This window comes from Myodes glareolus, chromosome 6, assembly GCF_982192425.1.
Source record: "Myodes glareolus chromosome 6, mMyoGla1.1, whole genome shotgun sequence".
NCBI lineage: Eukaryota > Metazoa > Chordata > Mammalia > Rodentia > Cricetidae > Myodes > Myodes glareolus.
The window spans coordinates 92,157,648-92,165,580 of NC_142031.1; positions in this window are offsets into that span (position 1 = coordinate 92,157,648).

Genomic DNA, 7,933 nt, shown 5'->3' on the forward strand with positions numbered 1-7,933 from the left:
TTGGATCAATGAATGTAGATTGACAAAAGACAGACAAGGCAACCTAATACTATCGGGGAAACTACTTGGGGGACCTCTCACAGACCCACATGTCAAACAAGGTCCAGTCATTTTCAGACACCGTGGAGAACATGTCTCAACAGGAAAATTAAACAATCCAGTGCCTACTGTAAAAAACACGTATTGTTCTGGATGATGGAATAGACATGGAGTATGAATAAAAATCTCCAGTGGAAATAGGAAGCATATATTTTGGCAGATTTCTATAAATGATCAATGACTAAAGCTAAGCTTATGTATAAATGGCATTGTAATTGAGGGATTACTAGACATGGGTGTGAATGTGAGTATCATTACTCCAGAATATTGTCATCCAGATTGACATCTTCAAGAGGCAGATATTCAACTCCTAGGAATTGGAACCCTATCTCAAGTGAAACAAAGCGTGAAGTGGATTGAATGCACAGGGACAGAAGGACAGAAAGAAAGGCTGAGGCCGTATGTAGCTAATATTGCAGTGAATTTTTAGGATTGTGACCTATTGCAGCAATGGAATACTCAGGTTAACATTCCTACAGTCCCCAAAAGTCATGTTTCTGGGAAGGATATTATAAGATATTATAAACAAAGGTCACCAGCTATTCAGACTGTGCAAGAACACAAAGTAACTAGCAAACCCTCAGAGGTACTAAAGGCCTTGCCTTTAAAATGGTTAACTTAGAAACCCATAAGGGTTAACTAATGGTCTTTAACAGAAGACAAACTGCAGGCTGTAAAACAGCTAGTACAGGAGCAACTAGATGCTTGCCATATTGAAGAATCAACCAGCTTTTGGAATTCTGTATTTATTGTTAAAAAGAAATCTGGAAAATGGAGAGTGGTAACAGATCTAAGAGTTGTCAACTAAGGGCCCTCTACAATCTGGAATTCGTCTGCCTTTTCTGTTACCAAAAGGGTAGCCTCTTATATCTGTTGATTTAAAAGATTGTTTCTTTACTATACCTTTACAAGAAAAGGACAGAGAAAAATTTGCTTTCACAGTGCCTACTTATAATAATTCTCAGCCTACTAGGTGATAACAGTGGACCATCCTCCCACAGGGAATGCACAGTAGCCCCACCCTATGCCAATACTTTGTAAGTCAGTCATTGGAAATAATATGCAAGCAATTTCCTAAATCTATAATTTACCATTACATGGACAGCATTTTGTAATCTGACACAAACACAGATACTTTAGAAAGAATGTTTGAAGAAGTAAAGAAAGTTTTACCTAAATGGGGATTATAAATTGTTCCTGAAAAGATTCAAAAGGGAGATTCTGTCAATTACCTAGGTTACAAAATAGGTTTACAGAAAATTAGAATACAAAAGGCACAAATTAGAAGAAACCAATTGCAGACTCTTAATTACTTTCAAAGATTGTCAGGAGACGTTTCCAGTCTATGACCAGCTGTCAGGATAACACCTGATCTAATAATTCATTTGAACCAAACTTTAGATGGTGACAAAGACTTAAATAGTCCCAGGGAATTAACAGCTGAAACAGAAAAAGAAGTGATGGTTGTTGAAGATAAATTATAGAAGGCACATGTAGATTGAGTGAATCCAAATCTTAATTGTAGTCTAGTCATTTCCTTCCAGAATTTCCCCTACAGGAATTTTAATGAAGAGGGAAAATATTATATTAGAATGGATCTTTTTACCACATAAACCAAGTAAAAACTTAAAAAATTATGTGAAAAGTCTCTGAATTAATTACAAAAGGAAAACTGAGACTTTGTCAGCAAGCAAGAGTAGGCCCAGCAGAGATTATAGTGCCTTTTACTACTGATGAAATAAAAAATTATGAGAGGACAATGAACCATGGCAAAAAGCTTGTGTTATTTTTTTGGGGGGGAAATTAATAGCAAATGACAGAACTAGAAAAGAATCAATTCTGAGTGAGGTAAACAAGATCTTGAAAGACAAATATAATATGCACGCACTCATAAGTGGCTTTTAGACATAAAGCAAAGGATAACTAGCCTACAGCCCACAACCCCAAAGAACCTAGAAAACAAAGAAGACTCTAAGAGAAACATACATGAATCTACCTAGGAAGGAGAAAAAGATTAGATACCCTGTAAACTGGAAGTAAGGGGTGGGGGTGGGGGGAGAAGGGAAAGATGAAACAGGAAATGTGGAGAAGGAAGTAGAGTCGGGGAAAATGTATAACTCAATTAAAAACAATAAATAAAATTAAATTTAAAAATCAACTCACAAAAATCAGTAGCCCATCTATATACAAATGATAAATGTACTGAAAAAGAAGTCAAGGAAATAACACCATTCACAATAACCTCAAATAATAAAAAATATCTTGGAATAACTCTAACTAAGCAAGAGAAAGAGTTGTATGATAAAAACTTCAAGTCTTTGAAGAAAGAAATTGGAGAAGATATCAGAAGCTGGAAAGATCTTCTATGCTCATGGGTCATAGGATTAACATAGTAAAAATGATTATCTTGCCAAAAGTAATCTGCAGATTCAATTCAATCCCTATCAAAATCCCAACACAATTCTTTACAGACATTGAAAGGACAATTCTCAACTTCATATGGAAAAACAAAAAACTCAAGTCAGCTAATACAATCCTTAACAATAAAAGCATTGCTGGAGGCCTCACCACTTCCAATTTCAAGTTGTACTATAGAGCTATGGTAATAAAAACTGCATAACAAAAGAAGACTTTTCAGCCATACAGAGGAATAAAGGGAAACCCCCAGTCTTTAAAGGCCTGTTGCACTGATTGGTCGATGGTGCTGTATTTATTTTTTGTGGTAATGATAAAACACCACAACAAAAGTGTCTTACAGGAGGAAGGGCTGACTTTGGTGGTTTTCAGTTCCAGAAAGAGAGCCTATAACGGTGGAGGGGAGGCATGGCAGCAAACATCTGGAGCAAGAAGCTAAGAGATCATATCCTCCACTGCCAACACGCAAAGCAGGTAGCAAACTGAAAGTGGGGTGAGCATGTAAGCTCTCAAATCCTGCCTACAATGACCTTCTCCCACTATTTTTAAAGGCCCACAACCTTCCCAAATGGTGCCACCAACCAGGAACCAAGTTTTGAAATGTAAGCATATGGGAGACACTGTTCAACCACTAGAGATAGAGCTGTTTCTTTAGAAATGTCTGCAAAAAAGAGGGGAGGAGAAAGAGCCGGTTGTGGTGCATGCCGGTAGGATTTGCTGAAGGAGGCAGAGGCAGGAGAATCACGAGTTCGAGGCCAGCCTGGGCTAGACATTTAAAAAAAAAAGAAAGAAAGAAAAAGACCCAACCTCAGATACACTAAAAATATACAAACATACTTTAATTCATTAACTAGCAACTTGAACTCAGAAAAGAAGATATAACTTTAGACATATCCATATTTAAATTAAAACATGTCACATATATGCATATGGATGTCTACAATGAAGCCAGGAAGATTTGATTAAAGTTGTGCATAATGGTTGAACAGATTGCCCTTGGTCTCCTGGTATGCACAGTATTTACTAAGATACTGTGACCTGTTGCCACAGAAAGTATTCAGAATTTTTACTAGGAAAAGTTTCTCACTAGCTAGAAGAATGTTTTCTCACATTTCTTCCTTCCGAGTAGTGAGAGGGACTCGGCTTTCTTTATTTTGCAGCTGCCATGCATTCATCATTAGGTTTCAGAGTCACCGTGCTCATGTGTGTTGAGCCTGTGCGTGGGAAGAGACCTGGGCTTATGTATAGGAGGTTCCCAGTGCTCAGGTCTGCAGGTGGGTATATTGCTTTTACCCAAGGCTAGAACTCACTCTCAGGACCACATGAAACTGCAGTCAGCTTAGGAAATATAGCCTAGCTGAGCTGAGCATGGTGGTGCCACATCCTTGATCTCAGCACTCATGGAGTAGAGGCAGGTTGATCTCTGTGAGCGTCAGGCCAGCAGGAGAGATTCTCATCCTTATTGACTTCATAGACCTCAAAAAAACAACAACCGCAACAACGACAATGAAAGATACACGTTGGGACTGGGAATATAGCTGAGCTACAGATCATTGCCTAGCTCAGTCCCGGGCTCAGTCCCAGGCTCAGTCCCCAGTACAGGAAACAGACGAGGTTGGAAAGATGGAAGCACAGTTAAGAGCACTTCCTGTTCTTTCTGAAGGACCCTGGTTTGGCTCCCAGAATCATGTGGTGCACAATTGCAACTACCCAAGGGATCAGACATATTGCTGCCTCTGAAGGCACCAGAATGCACATGGCATACACAAAGTCACAAGGACACAGATACATACAAATCAATAAAAAGAGTTCTTAAGACAAACCAATAGAAACATGGTGCACATACCGGATTATTCTCCACTCTTTTGAGCTATTAAAGCTTTAAAAATTGCTCCTGCATTAAGTGCTGGCAAGTAACAATGAGAGTTAGGCCTTGCCTGGCTGATTTTATCCATCATCTAGTAGGGGACCATTTTTTTGCATATGAACCATGTATAATTTTGTAATATTTGTATAAGGAGAATACAAAGTTAGTTATTAAATTAGATATTTATGTAGAATGAACAAAATATACATTTGAACATCACAAGTATCGCAAAGTAACATTATAACATTGCATTTTAAAATAATAAACCTTTAAATACATGTAACATGAGGGCCGGCTTGTTGGGGTTTCTGTCCCTCCTGGTACCCCAACAGCCGGCAAGCAACAAAGAAAATCACACACAAGACTCCATAAGGTTATAAACTGATTGGCCCATTAGGTCAGGCTACTTATTAGTTCTTATGACTTATCTTAACCCATTATTCTGATCTATGTTAGCCATAATGGCTTCGTACCTTTTTCAGCTGGGCAGGTTACATGCTGTCTCTTCGGTGGTCTGCACAGGAATGGCAGAGGAACCTCTCTGCTTCCCAGAATTCTCCTGTTCTCATTGCATCACTTCTACTTCCTGTCTGGTTTTCCCGCCTATATACCTGCCTGGCCAATCAGCGTTTTATTAAAATACATGATTGACAGAATACAGACAATTCTCCCGCATCAAATACATAGCTTCGGTATTCTCCCTTCTATAAATGTACAGCTTTATTTTCCATAGGTAATAGGAAGAAGAACCAGTTTTCAAATATGACTTACCAGAATGTTTTTCCTTGTGAGAAGTGGACACATGGCCCCATCCCTTACCCAGAAGTTATCACCAATTGATAGCCACTTGTAATTGAAAAATTAGTTTTTGCCAAGGGAGTCTCACTGGGGAAACAAATCACTCTTAAGGGTAAGCTGCATGCTAAGCAGTGGATGGCTTCCAGAAAATGAACTCAATGCCATCTTTGGCCGTTCTTTTTTCTCATAATGTTACACCAGGAAGTTCTGTTTTGTTTTGTTTCCCCTGCCTTACAGGTCTTTGTGTCTCTATTATGACTTTCAGTTTGGGTTTTTATGGAATTCCTTTGTGTACGAATATGTGTGTCTCTGCACTGATATACATCTTTTGAGCTATCCTTTGAATCTTTTTCTTGTATGGTTGTTTTGTCATATTCTAATTTGTTCAATTTCATTTTCCCTATTTTATTTATTATGTTCCTGTTTGTTTTCTAAGGAGAGACAGAACCTGTGTGGGTCTAGATGAAAGGGGAGGTCGGGAGGAAAAGAAAATGTTTTTCTTTGTGATTGATAGTTTTTAAAACATTTTCAGATTTCAGGCTTATAAGCAATATTAACAGGTGACTGTGTAAGGTTATTGTGGGATCTGAGAATATATAAGCTAAGGTTTAAGTGTAGGTGGAGGCTGCTTGTTCATTCCCGGCCACCAGACCCAAAATAATCTCACAGAAACTGTATTAATTAAAACACCGCTTGCCTATGAGCTCATGCTTCTTATTAACTAACTCTTACATCTTAAATTAACCTACTCCTATTATTTTGTATTTTACCACGAGGCTTGTGGTTTACCAGTAAGGTTCTGGTGTGTCTGCCTCCTTATGCAGCTACATGGCATCTCCTTGATTATGCCCATTCTCTCACTACATCTCTGTTCAGATTTTCCCCTTTGCTCTATTCTGCCCTGTCACAGGCCCAAGCAGCTTCTTTATTCATTAACCAATAGAAGCAACAAACATACAGAAGGACTTCCCACACCATTTAAGAACAATGCAAGGGGTTTTTGCTGCGATTGGTATTCCCTCTGTGAACTGATGTCACTCTTCAGTTATGTGACGGCTAAAGAAACTCCATTTTACGCTAGGCATTCATCTTGGTACTCGCCAGCCTTTTGTTTCTGACTTCAGTTCCTGGAAGATAAGTTCCCAGTATCCCTGACTCAGTAACCCTTCACACACCCGGGAATATACAGCCATGATTACCTACTTGTTATGATATGACTAACTGCTTTTATTTTGCTTCTGTAATGTGCGTAAGCAGATACCCAAACGTTGTTCTGAGTCGCCTTAACACTTAAAACTTGGCAGAACAGACCTCTATTTGCTTGCTTGTGGAGATATTGAAGGTCTTCTTGTGTGTTTTGCCTTTAAAAAACTCTCCCCATTCCCCTCCTTCATGGCAATCTCAAATCTGGCTCAGAGATTGTTCATTCGGCTAGCAGTCAATCAATACATCTTTTAATTATAATGGAATTGAGTCTATGATCTTTTTCCAAGGGCTCACAAACTCTGTAACAGTAAGGATCCTTTATTGTACATTGCATGGCTTATCTCAGGGTCCCTAGAACTTAAACTTCCTCACTTTCATGGTAAGTCCTTGTCTGTACCAGATCCATGTCTCTTGTCACAACCTGCAGAGGTCCAATCAATTGCAAGCAGATTATTCTGAGTAAAGCTCCCGTTTCTGGATGACTGTGTCTCAGGGTATTGCCTGCTCTGTCGGATCCTTGATCACAGTGCATCTCACGTGTGAGGGCAGAGCATGGTCAGACCCTCACACCTTGCTATGGAGACCATCGCTGTTTTCTGAATGCTTGGTTTAGAAAATGGTTCGGACATAGCTTCGACCTCTGCCCCAGGGTATCTTTTATGCCCCACTGCCCTCCACTGGTTAGTCAATTCCCAGTGGCAGGCCTAGACTCCCACCTTCCCAGTAGCACTGGCTGACCAGACTTCCCAGGCTGCTCACTGGATATGATTACAGAAAAAGGTGGAACCGCCTTAGATAAAAAACAGGTGCCCTTTTGTTCCTTAAGGTTGAGCCTGGGTTGGGCTTGGAATGAAAATAGTTCGAATGTCTTTGTGAAAAACAATAAGTGCCGTCCTGAGTGCGTGTCTTGGCTGCAGTCTGAGTCTTAGGAAAATCATTTGTAGGGAGCACAAGTTTAAAAAGTAAAATAGTGGAGAAATGGGTAAAAAAAAATAGGAAGAAATCAAAACCCTCCAAATGAGAGACGCAACAAACTGAAGAGTAACGTTAGAGAGAGGGACTAGGGGGCCGCTCAGTGGGTAATGTGCTTGCTGTAAAAACATAGTGGTCTGAGCTAGGGAGCCCAGATGTGTATGGTGCAGTACAGAGGCCCAGATATACATAGGAGAACATGTCTGCAACCCCAGCGCTGGGGAGAGTTGAGGGAACACAGAGACTAGCAGACTGAGGAGCTGGATGGCAAGTCAGTCTAGCTGAAAGGGCCAGCTCCAGGTTCAGTAGGAGACCCTACTTTAAACATAAATAATAATAAAAAAAAACCAAGAAAACAAAACAAAAACTGAAACAACAGCAACAAGAAGTAAAGAGGAGATCCACAGAGGAAGACATCCAGCTTCCACCGCTGGCCTACATATGTACACAGCACACATGGGTACACATATCTGTACATATGACACAGAGGCACATACATAGCAAAGATCTGGCCAACAGTGGATAAAATAAGGTTTTATGTAATGAGTGTGAGAAATGAGTTCTGTTTGAAACCGT